Below are 22623 nucleotides of genomic sequence, written 5' to 3' on the forward strand. Positions count from 1 at the left end.
TGGGGTTTTGTCTTTCCCTAAGGGTGAATTCCCTGCATAATGGCCCACTCCCTTCTCTATGTGGATGCTTTAGCTGGCAAAAGAACTGAGGTTGAAATTTGAGATTGGCTTTATGGGTGAGGTTCCTGTTTGTTCAAAGCCACCTCCTATCTTTCCCCTCTGAAGCCACCAAAGAAAACTCAGAAGGTCCTGAAGTGACCCTTAATTAGCTCAGCTTGCGGAGGAGGCCCAGAGGAGCTAAAAGAGAATGCCTCTCTTTTTCTGTATGGCAAATATAGTCTGGCTGAAAGGCTTTCATGGATTAATCAGTTCTCCCCAGTTTGATCTATTATCTGGGTAAAGGGAAACAATCTTTCCTCTGTTCCTTTCAGACCAGGCCAGACTTGGAGTTAGTGGTTCCTTTAGCTCCAGTAGCTGTGCTTCTGGTACTCCCAGACATCACCTTCAAATGGCTGGTCCCTTCCCTTTGGGGGAAAGAAGTGGAAACCAGCAGGGCTGGTCCCCGAGAAAATAAAGGGAGCAATTTTGTCTAAAGCGGTCCAGCCCGTTGTTGCTGTGCAGGTCCCTCCCTCTTCTGGGCTTCACCCTGCCCCCTTCACTTTATCTAAATATTCCCTTCTCAGGAAGGCTCTGAATGTGTACCTTCCATTTTGGTGTGTTAGATGTCTCAGAGCCCTAGCATTTGAGCCTCGCTTGAGAAAAATGAATTTCAGGCATCAAAGGGGTTGAGAACAGGGACGTCCCTGGCAGTCCAGTGGTTAAGACTCCACGTTCCCAATTCAGGGGGCACAGGTTCGATCCCTGGTCAGGGAACTAAGATCCTGTGTGCCGCGTGGTGTGGCTTAAAAAAAAAAAAAAAAAAAAAAAATGGTTGAAAGGGGTTTTTGAGGGAAAGAGGGACTTCCTTCTCACTCTAAAAACAGCTTCTTAAAAAGAAATGTGATATGCTCAGATCTGGATACAAACCCAAACCAAAGCAGTGATCTGAATCAGATCATTTGAACTGAACTGACTTGAAGTAACCACTTTAAACCCAATTTACTGCAATAAAAACTAGAAAGCACTTATGAGTGTCTCTTTAAGCTTAGTTGAAAAGAATATGAAAATACGAAAAGAAAAGAAAATGAAATTGTTTTTGCCACACAATTTTAAACTGTCTTTTCTGGGAGGAGGTCTTTCAATAGAAGCAATTGGACAAGGTGAAAGTTTAAAGGTTATTTTCTGGACTTCGGACACAGGAAATATTTTCTTAAGAACAAGGGTAATTAACATGTAAAAATAACACTTGTCAGACCAACATTTTATCTTAATGATTCTCAAACTTTATTGTGCGTGAGAGTCACCTGGGGAATGTGTTCAAAGCACAGGTATCTGCACACTCTCGCTCCCATCTCCCCTGAAATGACCCATTAGGTCTGTGCTGGGGCCCAGGCATCTGCATTTTGAGAAATACACACAGTGTCCTCTCTTGGGTAAATCAGAGGGTGTCATTAACCTACAGGGCCATGGAGCCCGCCCTTTCTCCTGGCCTTCGCCGTGTGTGGGACTCCCACAGCCCTTCCTTCTCCCCTTGCCTGCCCTGCCCATTGCCCTCAGCGACCAAGCTCCATGCTCCATGCATAGAATCCCTGGGCCTGGACCTTATAAGATTAAAATGGTACAGAAGTTTTCATATGAAGCAGAATAAATAGGTTAGCACCTGTTCATCTGGAAAGTCGAAAATTCCGCAGTAAGACCCCAGACTCAGAAAGGCAGAACTGGTTGGTACCATGGGGACGGTGGAGTGCCAGCCTCTTACTTTAGAATCACTGAAAAAACATATGGGTAAGAGCAACACCACCTGGCCTTGACTCCTAAAGAAAATGTCCTATCACAGTTTGAGAAAGATAGTTTTAGGAAGATAAATGTATTACCTGACAAATGATGGATTAAATATAGACAACTTATTATCAGCAAATAAATCATGTACAAGGTTTTAAGAATATTCTGGAGACATTTATGCATGTTGCAAACATGAAGAAATACTTAAGGAAAATTAAGTATGTCCAGACTCTTCTCTAAGATTCGAGAAAGACCTGTATCATCTCTCCCAAGAGGATTTCTTTTTTCTTTACTTAAAAAAAAAAATCACTGGTTTGCTGAAAACAGACATTTCTTCTTCAACGAACAGGTGGAATGAAGCCTCAGCTCTCCTGTAAAGTAAATGTCAATGTTATAACAAGAAGCATGGTGTGCAGCTCTCTGGAACATCCAGCATAGATGGGAGATCAAACACATTCATGAACAGAAAATACCCAGGCATGGCATAGCCAGTAGCATGCATTGTAGCTGGGGAGAAGGACCCAGCACTGTGACAGGTAGTATCATCTACTTAGTCTCTAGTGATAAAAATCAGGATCTAGAGGCACACTTCTTCATAGCTTTGTGCTTCAGTATCTTTCTCTAAAACATAGAAATGATGTTGACAGTAGTAATACCTACTTCATAAGGTTATTCTAAAATTTGATGAATGCACATAAAATGTTTGACATCCAGTATAAGAGCTTAATGAATAATAAGATCTCTATTGTCACTGTATCCTTCCTTATTTAATATTTTCTGCCATTCCACACTTTCTCTTAACTTGACTAACTCTTACTAACCCTTCAAAACCCTGCTTAAATCACACCTCCCTCGGGAATCTGGCCCTGATTCCCCCATCTGATTTTGGAGTGAGCTCCTGTCTGCACTGATCACCCCATCCTTGGTCTCCTCCACGAGACAGAGAGCAAGACTTTCTTGACTGTGTCCCCAGGGCCTAAGAGGATGTCCAACATAGAATAAGTACCAAGCAACTATTTCTTTACTAAACAAAATGGCTTTTCTTAAATAAGGAAGGTGAGATTTTATACTAAATCTCAAAACCCAGGTAGAATCCTAAAGGACAGAAATGGGAGGGGGAGAAAGTCTCATGAGTGAAAGACTACTGGCTTACACGCACATTCAAAAATGTTGTAAGGGCTTCCCTGGTGGCGCAGTGGTTGAGAGTTCGCCTGCCGATGCAGGGGACATGGGTTTGTGCCCCGGTCCGGGAGGATCCCACATGCCGCGGAGCTGCTGGGCCCGTGAGCCATGGCCGCTGAGCCTGCGCGTCTGGAGCCTGTGCTCTGCAACGGGAGAGGCCACAACAGTGAGAGGCCCACGTACCGCAAAAAAAAAAAAAGCTTCCTGCTGGTCCTTACCTTCTGCTTGGAAATTTACTTACAAGAGTACAATTTTAGTTTGAGTGTTGATGTCTACATTGTTACCCCTTTGCCAAACTACAGAAGCCTGACACAGAATTTCCAATTCATAAGTTTATTATTGTCAGTAAATCTAATAATAACTATTCGGAAGCATAGCCACCCAATACAGTGTGTTGCACTTCTGTTAATCTAAAACTTCTTTTCTGTTTTATGCTTTGGAATATGTGCCCCCGGAATGCAGGGATGGTGTCTTCCTCACCACTATAATGTACACCAGGAAGTGTCTGGTCTAAGTAGCTTCTCAATAGATGTTGGCTGATTGAATGAATGAATAAATTACTGGGTAAGAAGGTATGAATTTTTTTCTCAGCAAAATGATTCATCTTCACTTCCCCACCATGCCTTCTGCATTCGTGTATTTCTCCCTCTGCTTGATCGTCATTCTATAGGTGGTTAACCTACTTTACACAAATATCTGCTTGCTGGCACTGTCCTTTTCAGTTTTATTTCAGATGCTCCCGTCTTCATTCTAAAGCCTTACTAAATCCTGCAATGTAAATGATCGTCTCTCCATCTCAAGTCCTGTAATAATGATCCCCTCTGTTATAGAAAAGAGCGCATGCCACTTGATTTTTCTCATCCTTATCCAGATCTTAAGCAACTCATCTTTTACCTTGAGCTTGGAGTGGACTCATTCATGATCATATATATGAATGGCATGACCATTTTATGTTGCTTCACAGGTAATTTTTAAATTATGAAACTAATGGCTTTAACATATTCAGCATATCAATAATACCTTGTATGTAGATTTATAATTACTTACATAATGTGCTGTTAGATATTTATATTACTTATTTTCCAAATATTTTTATTTGTGAATATTTAAATAAATGTATACTCTTGTTCTAGTTTCTGATTTTAATTTTAAGAAAAGGTACTGTTTTTGTGGGTTTCCTCTGCATTTACATATGGTTCTATAATTTTTAAACATTTAATTTTTTTTCATAGTGTTTAAACATAATATTACATATATCATGTATTATATTAATATTACTTGGTTATTATTACTTAGGATATGAATGTTTAAAGCTCTTAAAAAAGTATTTTCAAATTATTTTTCAAATGTTTTCTGCCACTTTAAGTGGTCTCCAGCAATGGACAGATATACCAGTTCCATTTACATCTTTACCAGTACAACACACTATAATTTTTAAAATAATTTCATACTGTAACTTCATTATTGCTTTCATTTGAGGTCTTCTACTATAAACGAAGTTGAACAATTTTCAATCGACTTACACTCTTTTCTTTACTTTCCCATACTTTGTCCATAATGTAGTGGAAAATATTTTAGCAGTTTTTATGCATTAAAAATAATCTCCACAGATATCAATAAACTACATTTTCACACAAGCTTTTTAACTAAAACCGATTCTTTTCATGCACTTCGTGTTCACATAGCTTAGAGCTCACGTTAATGAAAAGAGTAGTCATTTCACTTAAGGAAGAAGTAAAAATAAAGTTGTGTACCTTTCCCTGTTGGGATGAGAACCAGTGAATATGCTGGGTAGAAAGGTCTCTTTGTAATCAATTACAGAGCAGGGCCAGAGGCAGGAGGCCCAGTTTCTGTTTGAGACCAAACGAAGGGAAAGGGAACCCTCTTGTCTAGTGACACAAAGCCAATCAAAATGGGCTCCTTTCCGTCTTTTCCCTGCCCCATGTTTGTCTGCTTATTTAACCAGGCGAAAATACTTAACCACACAGAAAACACAGCTTCCACTCTACTGACATAAATCTCATTTCACGTGACCCACAGAGAGCGGTTGGCAGCCTTCGAAAGGGTACTAGCTCACAACCCCACCTTTTCCTCCATTTCTGTGAAGTGGGCTTTTTCTTAAATCATTTATAAAATCTCATTTTCAGTGTTGGACGACAACACAATTTGATGACCACAGCTGAAGCCGTCCTTGGGCAGAAGCTGTCCACCCTGGCTGCGCACTGGACTCTCCCGGGGGCTGTAAAAGATACTAATGCCCCCAACCTCACCCTCATGGTTCTGATGTAACTGGCCTGGGGATTTCTAAAAGACCCTCAACCAAGGTTGAGAACCCCTCAGCACTCTGGGGCAGGGGGGCCAGGGCATGGATAACGGATATGGGTTGACTGTTCCCTGATGTAGGGACCTCCATTCATAGAAGATGGATAATAACATATGAGTTTATTTCTCAAAGGAAGAGATTCATGAGGATTATTTGGTCTGTTTACTTGCTTGTTTTGAAGAAATGCCTCCAAGGTATTTTGAAATATAGACATTAAAATGATGCGACTTAATCAAGTCTTTTAAAAAGTAGTTCTTCCTGTTTGAGCTGTTACATAAAGCTGTTAAACACAATGCCTACCAAAGGCAAAGAGGATATTTGTGCTTTTGCCAGTGATCTGGTCCAAATTCATTGGTTTAGTCTGTTTAAGTGTATCCTCTTTTCCTCCTTCCCGACATTCCCATGCGATCCAGACCACATCCTTTACCCACCTCTTTACCCCTACTTCCTGGCCATAGTGCCTGATTCCATCCAATACATGGTTGTTGAATGACTGATTGACTGCACTTTTCTATTGTTTTGGGAGCTGAAGAGACTGTTATTAGTAGCAGTGCCACAGTGACCTCTCTTGATGAAACCAGAAAGTGCAGTGAGAGAAACTCACGGAGGTTGAAATGTGAGCTATTTCCAGTCTCAGACGGAAATGCTATCAGAGGTGAAAGAGCTTAAGGCAAAAGGGGAGACTGGCACTGTGCTCTGCAGCCCAGCCCAGCATTTTTCTTAACAGCTTGTCTGATTCTGTCTCTCTGTGGCCACGTTCCAGAGCTTAACTTCACTCTTTTAAATGATTTTGCTAGTTTTTCATCATTTAAAGAATTAAATATTTCATACTGTGCATTGGTTTTTTATGAGCTACCCAAGGTATTCTAGTTAAGGAAGTTTAAAAACTCCATGCCACATTTTTTAAAAGTCACGGTGTTTTAGAGTAGTTTTAAAAAAACTATTCTTTTAATTTTTATTTGTTCTCATTGTTTGTGTACTGATGCGTGGAGCCATGCATCCAATTCCACATCTGCAACTCCCCCTAACTTCCCACATATTCCTATTACTTGATGTCAACCAAGAGAAAACGGAAATGGAAGAGACAGTCTCCCATGACATGGTCAAGGTGATAGCTTTTATAAGCCATTTAAGAAATTCAATACAAACCAAGACATGGAAACGACCTAAATGTCCATCGACAGATGAATGGATAAAGACGATATGGTACACATATACAATGGAATACTACTCAGCCATAAAAAGAAACGAAATAATGCCATTTGCAGCAACAGAGATGGACCTAGAGATTATCATACTAAGTGAAGTAAGTCAGAAAGAGAAGGACAAACATGATATCACTTATATGCGGAATCTGAAATATGACACAAATGAACTTATCTACGAAACAGAAACAGACTCACAGACATAGAGAACAGACTTGTGGTTGCAAAGGGTGGGGGGAGGGAGGAATGGATTGGGAGTTTGGGATTAGCAGATACAGACTATTATATATAGAATGGATAAACCACAAGGTCCTACTGCATAGCACAGGGATCTATAATCTATAATCCTGTGATAAACCATAGCGGAAAAGAATATGAAAAAGAATGTATATATATGTATAACTGAATCACTTTGCTGTACAGCAGAAATTAGCACATTATAAATCAACTATACTTCAATAAAATAAATAAATAAATAAATATTCATTTATTATTTTTTATTTTTATTTTTTTTTGCAGTGCACGGGCCTCTCACTGTTGTGGCCTCTCCCGTTGCAGAGCACAGGCTCCGGACGCGCAGGCTCAGCAGCCATGGCTCACGGGCCCAGCGGCTCCGCGGCATGTGGGATCTTCCAGACCGGGGCACGAACCCGTGTCCCCTGCATTGGCAGGCGGACTCTCAACCACTGTGCCACCAGGGAAGCCCTATTTATTTATTTTTAATTCATTTTTATTGGAGTATATTTGCTTCACAATACTGTGTTAGTTTCTGTTGTACAACAAAGTGAATCAGCCATATGCATACATATATCTCCATATCCATTCCCTCTTGCATCTCCCTCCCACGCCCTATCCCAACCCTCTAGGTGGTCACAAAGCACGGAGCTGATCTCCCTGTGCTATGCAGCTGCTTCCCACTAGCTATTTTACCTTCGGTAGTGTATATATGTTGATGCTACTCTCACTTCGCCCCAGCTTCCCCTCCCCCTGCCGCCGTGTCCTCAAGTCCATTCTCCGTGTCTACGTCTTTATTCCTGCCCCGCCACTAGGTTCATCAGCACCTTTTTTTTTTTTTTACATTCCATATATGTAAATATTTTAAAAGAAATTAAATGTAAGACACTTTAAGCCACTGAAAGAAGTAAAAATGGGAATGCAAATCATAAACACTTTGCTGTGGGAGATCAGTCAGCCAAGAGTTAACTTGAACTCTGGCTCTAAACTAAGTGCTCCAATTTTAACCTTTACACTGACTGAATCCCTTAATTTTCTGCCCAATTAACTCGACTTTCAGATGGGACTACATACAAAGCATCCCATATGGACAGCTGTCCTGTTTCCCCATGAACAAGGAGGAATAAAATGGCTTATCTGTGTACTGATAACTTAGAGGTTAAAGAAAGAAACAGGAGGTAGGGTATTTATTTGGCTGGAAACGTGATATTAATACAAATGATGATTTTAGAGGTGGTAATGAAGGCAAGAGTCTACAAAACACCAGGTGAATAATTCAAACATTTTAATTCCTGAATGGAGAATGGAAACACACTGGATCTTTACTCCATGGCCAACTTTGGGGCCTCAGCTGTGGGACCACCTTCAAAATGGACCAAGGTTGTCAACCTCCTCATAGCAATTAAGTAAATCTTTAGTCACAAAACCATTTTAGATGCAATTCAAAATAAAGAATTCCATGTCAAATTATCGAACTATTTTTGTAATAAGACTGCAGGTTTAGTCTATTTATTTTTCTTCACACACCCTGTCCCCAAGACTTTTGAAGAGTGCTAAAAATGATACAAAAACTGAGAAAATAACAATAACAAAGTAGAGGCAACAGAAGAAAGGAAACTCAAGATGGGGCCAGAAAATGGAGCCAGAAAAGAAGCTAAAAATATGCATAAATATGGTACCCACGTGCTCTCTTACACGTGTATGGACCACAAATGTGGCTCTAAGACTTCCAGCAGCCAGGGTGAAAACAGTAAACTGATCAAGGGCTCTTGTGCAGACCTTCTAAAATAAAAACAAATAGTTTCACAGAAGACAACCAAAGCTTCCTGGTATTAAGACCAGGAGAAAAAAAAAACACAAACAAACAAACAAAGAAACAAAAACCTTATGCTTGGTCTCTGTGAAAAAGAAGCTACACAATAGAATAAACAATGTCCTCAACAATATATTAATACAAAGTTTCATAGGACTTTTCCTTAAATTACTCCTCAGGGCCCAGTTTAACTTGAATTCCAGATAAACAATCGAGACATACTCTCGCAAAACAATTATTCATTGTTTAACTGTGATACAAATTTAGCTGGCACCCAGTATATTATTTGTGAGATCTGGCAACCCTGGATAAAGGCCTCATATAGAAATGCAAATCCCTAGGTCTGTGCATGTTTACAGTATTGATCAAAATATAAAACAGCTTGCAGGGACTGGCAGCAGGAAGGTCAGTGCTATAGCTTAGTGATCTTGAGTATCCAGGGGAAAAATATTCACACAAATTCAGAAATTAAAACACTTAATAGGAAAGCACTTTTTGGGGTAGTTGAGAATTAGAAGAGGTTTTATTTTAAAATGCACATAAATCTACTATATGGGCAGGTCATTACTGCTAGCCTACAGTTTGTGGAATACCAGTGTTTTTGCTTGTTTATTTTTTCTGTTTCTGGTGCCATATAAAATGATTGGACACCAATGTAGATTAATTTCTTAAAGTAGAGCTTCCGATCAATCTAGTGGAGCATGGGAACCTATATAATGGAGCGCGAGAACCTAGTAAGATGTTCCAGATGTATTTTAAAGCATGAATTGCTAATAAAAAGGCATTTGACAAAAATGACATTGTACATGTTTTTAAAGTATTTTTAACTTTGAATGCATTAGAACTGGCTACATGTAAAATAAAGCTCAAAAATACTTCTAAACACTAGTAAACTATTTAGTACCACATTTTAAAACTAAATGTAGAGGCTTAGGAAGAATATGCTGTCACCAAAGCCATTTGAGTCCCCCCCTTTTTTTTCTAGATGGATTGCCCCTATCATGGTTAGTTGTTGTTATCAAGAAGGATAAATGTAGCTACTTTATTCATTCGATAACTTATTCTATTAATTTTAGTCTGAAAAAATTCAAGCATTGCTTGTTCTCAATGTAACTACTTAAACACATAATCAAGATGGGGGATTGAATTTTCTTTCTTCACATTCAACTCACTAAATATGCTTAAATATAGTTTTCAAAATCTGCCTTCTAAAACTTTGTATATGTAATAATAAAATGTACTCCCAGTACTTTAGAATTCAAAATTAATCACTGATTTGACAATCAAGAATTTTATTGAATTCACAAAACAAAATTTTGAGTATAAAATTTCTTGACGTTTATTAATCTTTTGAGACACGGGTCCATGAAGGGGTCAGTTCTTTCAGGTGGATTACTGGCAGGTTTCTTTACGAAGCTACGTGAACATCAGTTCATCAATATTGAGGGAAACAACACAATTTATCCTAGTTTAGTTTGTATTGAATCTTTGGGAGAAAATAAAGTTGCTCTCTCAGATCAGTCCTGTCTTGGGACAAAAGGGGGATTAGCAGTCTGATTAGGAATCTGCAAAGCCCATGAAAATTCTTGACCCACTTTCGCTGGTTCTGATGTTCCAATCACTTAACCTCTCTGATTCCCACTTTTGGACAGGAAACTCCAATGTGGAGTTTCCTGTCAGTAAACATTATATAGGTTATAAAATTTAATTTATATATGTAATATGAAGTATTTATGGTTATTATGGATTTTGCAATAATTTAGCTTTGCTTAAAAAACTTGACTATTCTTCTTTTACCAATTATTGCAGGTATTTCCTTCAGTAAAAGATAAATGTTGGGTATTCAGCTTACAAACATATGCAATGTAAAATCCCTTTTATTTTTTAAATTTAATTGAAAAAGTATTACAATATGTGTTTTAAAAACACTAAATAGGATTTACAATGAAAGGTTTCTTTCCTACTCCAAACCTATTTCACTATCCAGAAGCAAAACCGACTGAGAGTTTTTCCCGTGGATCCTTTAAGAAAATGTCCATGTATGTATATAAGCATAGATGTTATATATGCCTTTCTTTTATCCACTCTTTTGTCTTTAACATATTTACTTTAACACATGTGTCCACAGTATACATGATGTTTTACAACTTGCTTTTTTAACACAAGAGTTTCTTCGGAGATCTTTCCATATCTACAAAGTTTTTAAAAGCTGTATATTGTTTCATTGTTTGGAGGTCCCATCTTCTGCCTGACAATGTTTCTCTTGATGAACACAATTTAAATTGCTTCCTCTGTCTTCTGCTGTATAAACAATGTTGCCAAGATCACCCTTGTAAATCCATTTTGCAGGCATGTGTTAGGAGAGCTGTAGGTGAAGCCTTAGAAAGTCAACTGTGATTCAGAGATAACACAGTTTTAAATGTGTTAGACATTGCCAAGCATCCTCTAAATAGATTAAATCCATTTACATGCCAACTCACAGAATAAGAGACTACTTTCCAGCGCTCTTAGTAACTCACTATGGGTTTGTTTTTTTTGTTTTTCATTTTTTGTTTTTTTGTTTTTGCGGTACGCGGGCCTCTCACTGTTGTGGCCTCTCCCGCTGCGGAACACAGGCTCCGGACGTGCAGGCTCAGCGGCCATGGCTCACGAACCCAGCTGCTCCGCGGCATGTGGGATCTTCCCGGACCGGGGCACGAACCCGTGTCCCCTGCATCGGCAGGCGAACTCTCAACCACTGTGCCACCAGGGAAGCCCACTATGGGTATTTTAATCTTATGTGTCTTTTAGTCTTAATAGGTAAAAGAAATTACACCTCCATGTTGAATGGACTTAAAGTTCATCAGTTAGGGATGAAGTTGTAGTTGACATTTGTCCATTTGGGGCTGCTCAGCACCCTTCCCTCTTTGCCAGTCCTTTTTCACACTTTGCAGTCACTAAAGGATCACCCTTTGGAGGACTGTGACTTCCTGTGCCTTTGGATTAGGAGATAGAGTCCAAATCTCTGGAACGTGTGGGGTCCAAATCATCCCTATTCCCCATTCATCAAAGCAGGGGGTCCCAGGTAGGGGACAGTCCCTTGCACAGTCGAACCTTCTGGTGGCCTCTGATGCTGGAGAGAATGACCCAAGGGCAAGGGCACTGGATGAAGCCACAGTCACTCTAGTGGCCGCTGCTGTGTGTGTGTCCTGTGCCTGCACGTGACTTTGGCTGTGGTTCTTGCCACACAGTGCTCTGTGGCCGTTATCTGGTTTGGAACATACGCTGTTACGGCTCTGAGCCCCAGCTACCTTCCCAATGCGTTCACTTCCTCTTTGAGAAACTGAACATATTCCCTCTTTTGTAACCAGGGACACGGCCACAATTATATAGAGGTTCTGTATAATATTTCTCTAAATAGCAAGTCCTTTAAATAGAGTCTTTCCAGTGCATGAAAATGATTTGACAAATGATTTATACACAATTTCCTCAGAAATTCATCTATGGTATTAAGCAAAGAAAGTGTAAATAATAAAGGAAGAATGATGAGGGTGAACCCATCTAGAGGGCAGTGATATCAACTCTCATTAAGGATTGGGGCATTTTAAACAAAACGATTACACCATAGTATAAACTGGGGCAGATGTGCATGCACACACATGCATGCACACACACACACACACACACACACACACAAGTGTTCAGGATTTAGAACATGGAACAGAGTGATGAGAACTAAAGTTTGTTGACCTCTGGGTTCAAAGATTAGTAAAAATAAGGACTTGGCCCTAACTAGAAATAGTTTCATTTCACTTCATTAGCTAGTGTACAGGATCAGAAGGTGCCATCCCCAAGTATGCCACTTTGGCATATGGATTATTTTGAGCTGGAGGCAAATGCGAATCAACAGATACAGAAAGAAGCTGTCTCATAGCTTCTGTTATCTGAACAAAAGCAGCAACTTCTGAGAATGAGGACGGCCATCAGTCCCCTCTCCTGGGGAAGCTTTGTGGCCGTAAAGAAGATAGCAAGCAGGCACCGAAATGGACCTTACCAACCAACCTCGCTCAGATGCCTTATCGCCCATTAGTTTCTCCTACATAGTTACCTTCCTACAGTTTGCAGCCCTTAGAAGCCTGAAAACCATTTTCTTTTGTCGTATCCCTTCCCTACACCTTTATTTCTCTTTGTTAAGATCCTGTATCGGTCCAAGTTCTAACCACCTCTGAGTTACTCATCACTGAGTTTCTTCCACAGGTGTGTGTGCTGCGCATGTTAATAAGCTCTGTTGTTCTCTGGTTAATCTGTCTTTTGTTAGTCTAATTTTCAGGCCCCAGCTGGAGAACTTAGAAGGGCAGGGGGAAAAGTCTTTTTTTCCTTCCTTACACTAACAAGCAAACAAGCAGAGCCAAGGCTGCACCAGATAAAAATGCCCAGTAAGAAGATGCAGCTGCTCAGGGTCTGGTGTCTGGTCAGGTGCAGAGCCTAGGGGAAGCCATTCAATTCGAGGAAAGCTGAAGTCCTGAGGGTTCTACCTGTGCTCTGCCAGGCCGAGAAGTGTCTGTCGACCTCATGCATCTCCCTGCCTCATGCTACCTTGTACAGTTACGTCTTGTTGAGACAAAATTGTGTTCTATGTGTTGCTGTTTTTCTTCTTGAGGCAATAGGTCTTTGGAAGATCACGCTGTGGCTCCCTCAGGACCATTTGAAGCATTCACTCATTTCACAAATACCACGTGTACTCTGTAAAAAGTACTATTTCTTTTCATTATTAAATTTTGTGTAGGGAGAGCACCTTCCCTTATCTTATGGTACAACTTATGGTAACTATCACCTTGAAGTGTAGTTTTGAATTCTGATGATTTGTTTCTTCCTCCCTGTGTGACTGTGCGTTTCTCTGTCTCTGTCTCTCTCTCTTTCTCATCTATCTGTATATTTTCCCTACCCTCTTTGGCCAGGACAAGCTTTATTGATGTAGGTATACAATTTAAATACAATAAATCATAGAACTTAAATATTGAGTCTAAAGAGTTTTGTCAGTTGTATACACCCATTTAACCACCACCCACCAAAGATAGAAAACATTTCCAAAACCCCAGAAAATCCTCTCAAGCCCTTTTCTAGTCAGTTCTGTGCCCCTCCCCACCAAGACAAAAACCACTACTTTAATTTCTATCACATAAATTCATTTTGCCTATATTGAACTTTACATAAATTGAATCATACTATTTATGGGTTTGTTTGTTTGTTTGCTTCATATAGTGTTTTCAAAATTGATCCAAATTGTTATGTGTGTCAGGGGTTCATTTCTTTTTACTGAGAAGCATTCCACTAGGAGTATACAATTGGCTTATCCATTCATCTGTTAATGGACATGTGGGCTGTTTCCAGCTTAAGGTAATTATGAATAAGACTGCAATAAGCATTCTTCTCTAAGTCTTTTTGTGGGCAGATAGTCTTTACTTCTGTTGAGTAATACCTAGGAGTGAAATTTTTGGGTCATGGGGTAAGTTTATCTTTATGAGAAGTGGCAAAGGAGCTCTCCAGTGTGGTCAGGCATTTCTGTACTCCTACCAGCAATAAATGAGTGTTCCAGTTTTTCACAGACTCCCCAATATTTGTTTTGTCAGGTTGTCAGGTTTTGGGGTAATAGCTGCACTAGTGTGTGTGAAGTAGTATCTCATTGTGGTTTTAATTTGCATTTCCCTGATGGCTCTGGTGTGAGCACCTTTTCATGTGCTTATTGGCCATTTGTATTCCTTCTTTTGTGAAATGTTCCTCCCAGTGTGAGGTGGGTTTTGGTTTTTTTGTGTGTTTTGTTTTGTTTTTGCCATTTTAAATTGCTTGTCTTTTTATTTTTGCTTGCTATGAGTTCTTTTTTTTTTTTTTTTTTTAATTTTTGGCCATGCCTCACGGCTTGTGGGATCTTTGTTCCCCAACCAGGGATCGAAACTGTGCCCCCTGCAGTGGAAGCAGGGAGTCCTAACCAGGAAATTCTTGATATATTCTGGATTTAACTCTTTAGCAGACGTATGTATTGTAAATACTTTTTCTACAACTTGGCTATTTTTTAATGAACAATGGCTAGTATATATCATAACCATTCTCTGGAACAGCTGTACCCAAACATTCAAGTGACAGACATATCAGGACGTTACTGCTGCAAGAATTGGGTGTTAAAAAAACTACCCCGAAACTCAGTGGCTTAAATCCGTAAGCCTTTATAGAGCAACAATGGGTCCAAGTCAACTGAGGTCAGCTGAGCTAGGCTGCGGTTAGCCGAAGCATCCTGGCTGGCTGGGGAACCTCTGCTCCATGGGTCTCTTATTCTCTTCTGGAATCAGTGGGTCTGCACAGCCATATTCTCCTGGCTGAGGCTGAGGCACAAAAGGACCAGCAGAAACACTCAAGGCCTCTTGAGTCTTAGACTCAGAAGGACACAGCATCATCTTCACATCAATCTACTGACCAAAGCTCATGTTATGGTTGAAACCAGAGTCAAGGGGTAGGGAAATGTGCCCTGCCCACAGTTAGAGACCTGTGCAAAATTATGTGACAAATGACACCGATACTGGGAGGAATGGAGAATGAGAATAAATGGAATCTATCATAAACAAGTAAAAGTCATATGTTTATAATGCATTTTAAGAATTTATGATAGAACATAGACATTATAAATAATTTATAGACTATTTTGTCCTCATGCATCACTTTACTGAGTGAATGATTTTCTTCCCTCAACCCAACTTATTTCCATTTAGTCTTCAGCTAGTCCTAAAACGATTTGCTTATCTATGAATTCATGAATTTATTTAAGAATTATTTGGAACATTCCCTCCAGGCCAGGCGCTGTATGCCAGGTTCTAGAACCACAACAGTGAATATGATAGGCAAGGTTTCTGAAATTCAGAAGTGGATACAGACAACAAAGTAGGAAGTTTCAATTCAGTAGAATGCTACAGGAGCCCACCGGAAGGGCGGTTTACCCAGGCTCATAGTGTGAAGGAATTTTTTACAAAGAAAATGACATCTTAGCTAAAGCCTAACCAATAAGTGTGAGTTAAAAAGGCAAAGGTAGAGAGGAATGTGTTAGCATGTGCAAAGGTGATGGAGGACAGGGTGACTTACAAGTTAAATTAGTTGGATGTAGCATAGTCGTTGAGTGGAAAGATCTCCATGGCCACAGAAGGGAGAGTAGATCTCAGACGTGGAAAAACAGGAGGCAGGGAGGCTATTGCAATATGTAGGCTAGAGGTAATGGTGGAACAAGCAGGTGGATGCAACAGGGATGCAGGGATATGAATGGATTGCAGCAATATTTGGAGTCACAGTGAGAAGTGGTGGAGTTTGATTCTATGTAAGATGAAGGGGGAGTGAGAAATCAAGTAGAAGGCCAACATTTCTTGAGCCATCAACACATGGTTTTGCATTTAATGAAACAAAGATTAGGGTCACATTGGACGGATGGGAAGAAAAGATAATAAATTTTATTCTAAAAATATTGTTACCTGTGTTAAAAGATGAACTGAGGCATATTAAATATTTTAAGGGTTCATTTGAGCAAAAATTGATTCGAATCAGGCAGCATCCCATCCAACAGAGAGAAAGGAGCTCTGAGAAGCTGTACAAAATGAAAGACTTGTAACGGCAGAAGGGAGCAGGAACAAGGAAGTTACACTGTTGAAGGCAAAACAAAAACAAAAACAAAACAAAAACGGATTGGTTATGGTAAGATTACTTTCCTTTAAGGGATAGCAAGGGTCTATCAGGCAGATGACCTCCCTAGAGCTGGTGAGGTGATTCCTGATTGACTGGTTTAAGATTCCATTTCTGGGAGAGCTGAAACTGTAATTAAGTTAAGCCTGGTTTTGGTGACTTGGGACTTAGATAAGTAACTCCATTTGGGGCTGTTGTCTTATCTTTAACAACTGTGAGATACCCTGGAGGCATTGTCCCGCAGTAAATGTGAATTTGAGTTCTGTAGAGAATTTAGGGCTGGTGGTCGATTTACATATCACAAGTACTGGCAGATTTGACCACCAGGGGAGAAGGGGAAAATGTTCGTGGAAAATACAAGAATAAGAGGACAGAAGGATGAAGGATGTTGATCAACAGCTCAATAATTCAGGGGCAGGTAGATGAGGGCATCTTGCCAGTGGGGGGCTAGGAGTGTGCCTCCAAAGCCACAGAAGGAAAGCTGTGGAGGAAGAGGGAACCCCTGCTTGTACAGAGATTAACTAGCCAAGTGTCAGGGAAACATCAGGATAATCACTTCTTGACAAGACCCAACGGAATGAGATTTGAAGAACAAAATTTAGGTAGGCATAGAGGCCCCCATCAGTAGGGAAAGAGAAGAATACGGGTATGAAAGCAAATAGATGGTTAATCTGGTGTAGGTGAGAGAGTTCTTGCTGATGCTTTCTCTTTCTTTTTTTTTTAAAGGAGGGCGGAGTGGTGAGGGGAGGAGGTGAATTACTATTCTTGAGAAAAGTAGAGAAGGTTTGAAAAAAATAAACACTACAAATTGGATAAGAAAACCTAGTTGTTGTCCTGGCAGCATGAAGGGTCCAGGAGTGGTGGGAGATTGTGAATTGATCATGTCCCAGACCTTAATACCTGCAATGTTTTCCACTGGTGTTTGTTTGTGTGTACGTACAGAGAAGCCAGACGTTTGCCTTAATCCAGGTAGGAGTTTGCCAAGTGCAGTGCCTGCCAGAAGGACAATGCGGCACAGGATTTGAGGATGTTGGATTTGCTCAAAACTAACTTCTTATTTTCTTAGAATTGATTGAAAAATTCAGAAGTTTAGTTATTTTTGATGCTTCTCAAAAATAATCAACTGTTTAGTCAATGGTAAAGAAATAAAAATGGGTTTTCCCATAATAATGCATGCTTACTTGTTCAATCCCTTGTTGATATTCTTATATTTCTTTTCAGGTGACTTCAATGGACACGATGAATTTGTTAGTTTTTCTTATTCTCTATGTCCAAATACCTCGGGACAAAGCCTATAGAGTAATATGCTAATTTACCACGATACTTTCAAAATTTTTGAAAAAATCTACATGGATCAACATTTTACATGTTAATACATCTAACTAGGAAATATACCTTTAAATAGGCATCATTTCAACCACAGGTTTTCAGACCAAAGTACAACCATGCCTGATGAAGTATTTTCCCATTTCCAGGAGTGTAAACACATCTCAGGATAGAAACACACTGAGATGTTGGTGGAAAACATGAGGATGCCATTACATTCAGAAATTGTGGTGAAGCGTCTTGTGATTAAGTCATGGGTTGCTTAAATGGGAACAATATATACAACAATTACAAAAGGTGGACTGCAGGTACTAGTAGGAGAATATAGGTCCATTTACAGAGACAAATACATAATCTAATAAAAAGATTTATAGAAATAGGTGCTTGTCTTCTTGTTACAGCCTAATAGAGGAACTGGTTTTACAGCTTTGTTTGATGTCTCTGAATTAAACAACTGGTTTAAGAACAGGTTTATAACTGGTTCTTAAATACTAAGAACTGGATTGCACTGTAGGCATATTTTTCAAAAGTAAACTAACTCTTACCTTGAGTTGAATATACACAAGGTGGGTGAGCCAAATATCCCATATAGTTTGGTCGTGTTCATAATCTATAACTCAGTCAGGTCGCAAGCCACACTGTTTGTTAAAAATGACTCAAACATAAGCCAAATAATTTGTTCTTGTGAATACTGCCTAACCACTATTTTTAGGTTAATGGACATATTCTTTTTAATTTTTTTCTTGAAGTTTAATTTCCAGGTTTTCCTGGTCATTTTACAAGCCTGAATCCTAGAGACCCTCTCTCTGAGACCATAGCCAATGATATTAATGAAATGAAGAAGCTGAGAGTAATCATAGATTACTCTCTGACCAGCTGAAATATAGTAAAACCCTGGAAAAGGTTAGATTTAGACTGGATTATGAAGAAAAGGAAGCATGCTTCCTTGTTTAGTTGTAGAAAAGTTATGGGGGTGGAGATAGATAGATACATACATAGATACATAGATGGATACATAGATAGATAGATGGATAGATAGATAGGTAGACAATAGATAGATGGATACATAGGTAGATAGATAGATAAATAGATAGATAGAGCAAGCTGGATATTAACATATTATCATCAGAGGAAATCATTTAATTCTCTATACATGGCTTCAAACTGAAGTATGTAAGTATGTATATATAGTGCATGTGTATGTGTGAAAGGAAAGAGAGAGAGGTAGAAGGAAGAGGAAAAGGAGGAGAAGGGGGAGGATAGGGGGAGCAATGTACAGACATACCATGAGAAAAACGTGTGAAAAGCACAGGGCACAGTCCCTGCCCACCCTAAGGGATAATTTTAGTTTCCCTACCCTCTTTTGTGAAAATACAAAGGGAAAGACAAAACACATAAACATACAGAAGTGATTTAAAAAATAAATAAATTTAAGAGTGTGTGATATGCATTTAAATGCAATTCATAATATGGACCATACACAGAATGAGAGAGTCATATAGGAATGGGGAGTGACTGCCTTTATTGGGTTATATTGGAGATCAGTTCTTCATCAGAAAAACTGCATGGAAAAGAGAACTAATTATACAGGTAATTTCGGGGGGGAAGTGTGTTAATTGACATAACCATTTCTATTCTTTTACTTCATTCATCCAGATAATTAAAAATGTTTCCACTTGTCAATAGACTGGAAGTTTGAAAAATAGTAAGGACATCATTAACTGGGTAAGTACAGAACGAGGGAAAAACGGGGTTGAGATTTCTTTTCTAATTTTGTTTCTTCCTCATCCACAGCTATGGAGATTCTTATCACAGCTGACCTTTGTCCCAAGGTTTACCACATGGGAACTGTTCTGCTTAGTCACCAAAGGCTCCTCTCTGCAGCTGTTTCCCTAAGAGAGGCAGGCAAAGTTGTGGGCATCTAGAAAATAGGGCATGAAAGGCAGCAGGTGCTGGTGTCAGTAAAGGCCTTGCTTGACTTTCCTGCTGAGAATCCAGGCCACCACCGAGCTAGGGGTGTACGTGTGTGTGTGTGTGTGTGTGTTTGTGTGTGTGTATGTGTTGCAGTATAAAGTTTCTTGAGTTTAGCTTGATTTGGTTTCAACTCCTGAGTGAGCTGTATTTTCATGGAAAATTAATAAGGACTTTCTACAGTTCTTTCTTTTCTATAGGCCAGGAGGATGGACTAGGCTATTCTGCATACTTGGGGATCAGAAAATCATTTGTGTTTCTCTTCTCCTAAATCTCATTTACTTTGATAAACTCTTAGCTAACTCTTTCTTCCTAAATCTCATTTTCCTTGATAAACATATAATATTTCAAGATGATAATCTAGTAGTGTGGAATCTCATTGTTTGTACAACTTCCGTGATTATGCTTTATTCATATTCAAGCGGAAAATTTTCCAGCCAATTCCAGATAGATTCCTGGAAATGTTTAAGGTTCATTAACGTTTTTGGACCATCAACTACAAGGATTATTAAACTGAATGGCAAGAGACCAAGTTACCGAGTCAGGAGGTCAGAATTTCCTACTGGGATGTGGCGTTGATCTTTGATTAAGTCAGTGCATCTTTTAGGACTTTATTCATTCTCTTTGCCTGTAAATGCAAGTGTTGGAATGGAAAAGATTGTTCGTATGTGTTTGTGCACGTGTGTAAGTGCTCCCCCGTAAAAGGAAGACCCAGCTCTTTTTTTTCAGCTTCTTCCTTTTCAGTTGGATGCTTGGAGATTGATTTATGAGAGGAGAGGCATTGAACACGCTATTCCTTAGAACTGGTTTATGGACATTTTGCTTCCTTGTTTCTTCTACTGTTTCGTATTGTGGAGACTGTCACACCCCTCTGTAAGTGCTGATGAAAAGGATTCTGAGCCCTTTCGGCTTCAGTGATTCATCTGGTGCTAGTTTATAAGCCTGGATCATCTGGTCCCTGCCTGTGATGTAATCACAAAGCATGAACATCAGGGAAGGGGCCCAGGCCCAGTGTAACTCTTCACTGGCGGCCCCCCAGATGGCTATAGTTCATATATTCTTAACAAATCGTTGTTGGAAGTCCTTTCTGCTAGCCTTTACCGTCAGGGACTACACAGGGTTCCCGGATAACTGAACCATTAACTCCTTAGATTAGTAACTAGGTCAGAGTTTTCAAGTAGTTGGACATGAATCCAAATAAGCATGAATTTAATCTAGAACTCAAAGCCTGAATTTAAACCTAAATAGACCTGAAATTAAGTCTAGTAGAACTAAAGTTAATTTTTTATTTGTATAGCCAATAGGGTTTAGCCATTCTTGATGTACAGTGTACCTACAGATTCAAAGGCAAATGGTGGATTGAGTACATGATAAAGACTGGTGCTTTGGCCAATTATACCCTCCACCTTCATTATTTTTATTTCCATCTGATTGTTTCCATAGTGCCTACATAATTTAAAAAAATAGAAATAAATTACAAGTTAATTTTGAACCATTGACAATCTAAGTCCCTTGGATCCATAAAGGCAAAGAATTGCATTTCCTATCCACACTTGTGAAGGAGGTATATTTCTACCAGTGCAGACTGGCATCGCCTGAGTAAGTGGAATGAGACCTAGTCTGAAAATATATTCTTATGATTTTCTGGGATTCATAGAGGACCCAAGTGTTATTGACCAGTATGGATGGTCATTAGGCATTGCATCATGTGACACGGAGAATCTTGGGGCAGGCAGGGACCTCCAGGGGCCATGTAGGAAAGACAGCCATATTCATTTAGTGTGTACTCTTTGCAGATCTGGGCCAGGTGCTTGTACATACATTTTCACAGTCAATCCTGACAGCAGCTCTCTACAATAGACATTATTACTTCAATTTCATAAATGAAGAAATACAGAAATTGAGACCTGGGAAGCTGCATAAATGTGCCCACCTAAGGATGCATGTAAGTATCATGCACCTTCATGATAACTACCATGTCTTCCTTACCATTCATTCATTTGTACCTGTGTATCATTTTTTTCTCAACTAATTCTAGGATAAGAAAGATATTACCACTTATAAAGAACCATTCAAGACAAAAATATAATAAGTATAAGTATAAAATTTAAGTTGAATCATCATAGTAACAATAATATGCACTAATAAGTCTAATATTTGCTCAATTATTCCAGAAAAGGGAATATTTACAGAAGGGTCACTTTACTTCTTCAATAAAATTCTCAGAAAGCTTCACTGTATAATGTGAAATTTCATTCCTAGGGCCAGTGGTTGTGCATGTTTGAGTTATTTACGTTGATGATGCCATATTTCCTCTTATAAAGGAATCCTCTTTGGAAGTTTATAGCCTGTTTAATTTTATTGGACATATAATTTTAAAATACAATAAGAGGGTAATATGATCATTTATATAATCATATTATCATCATTATTTCTAATACAGCAAACTAAATTATACTTATTAAAGCTACTGTAGTATTTTTCATAAAATTAAATCTGTATTCTAACCTAGAAGAACTTGAATATATTAAATGCATATCATAAAACATGCATTTAAAAGTAGTTTTAGGGAGTAAAACTTTCTTGATATTTGAAACACAATTTGTGTAGAAGCTGTATCAGGTATCTTGGCAGACAGTGTATCTGAATAACCTCAGTTCTCTAAACCCAGAATGAGTAAATGTGGTTCTCTCCCTGAGATTGGGGCATAAGCAGGAAATTCACACTGTTTTCTAAAAATGTAAAACATTAAACATGTAAATAGCATATTAATCAAATTAGATGCCATGGATAGTGTGGTTCTGCATTAATTTCCAATTTTCTTTCTAAAAGGGAACATGTGGAGCCCTCATGTGAGGTAGGAGGAAACCTATGGCCCTGATTTTGTATTTATCAGGTTCATCCATTTTGTATCTCCCATTGTCATAATAAATTGGAGATCTAATTTTTATACTTTTAAGATTTAAAATACAAGGATTTGACTCACCTGATCCATTTGTGAGGATCTACCACACTGCAGGCACAGTCTGACCTGGGAGGCCAAGAATGCACTC

This window comes from Mesoplodon mirus (assembly GCF_964341445.2).
Source record: "Mesoplodon mirus genome assembly, chromosome: 14".
Taxonomy (NCBI): domain Eukaryota; kingdom Metazoa; phylum Chordata; class Mammalia; order Artiodactyla; family Ziphiidae; genus Mesoplodon; species Mesoplodon mirus.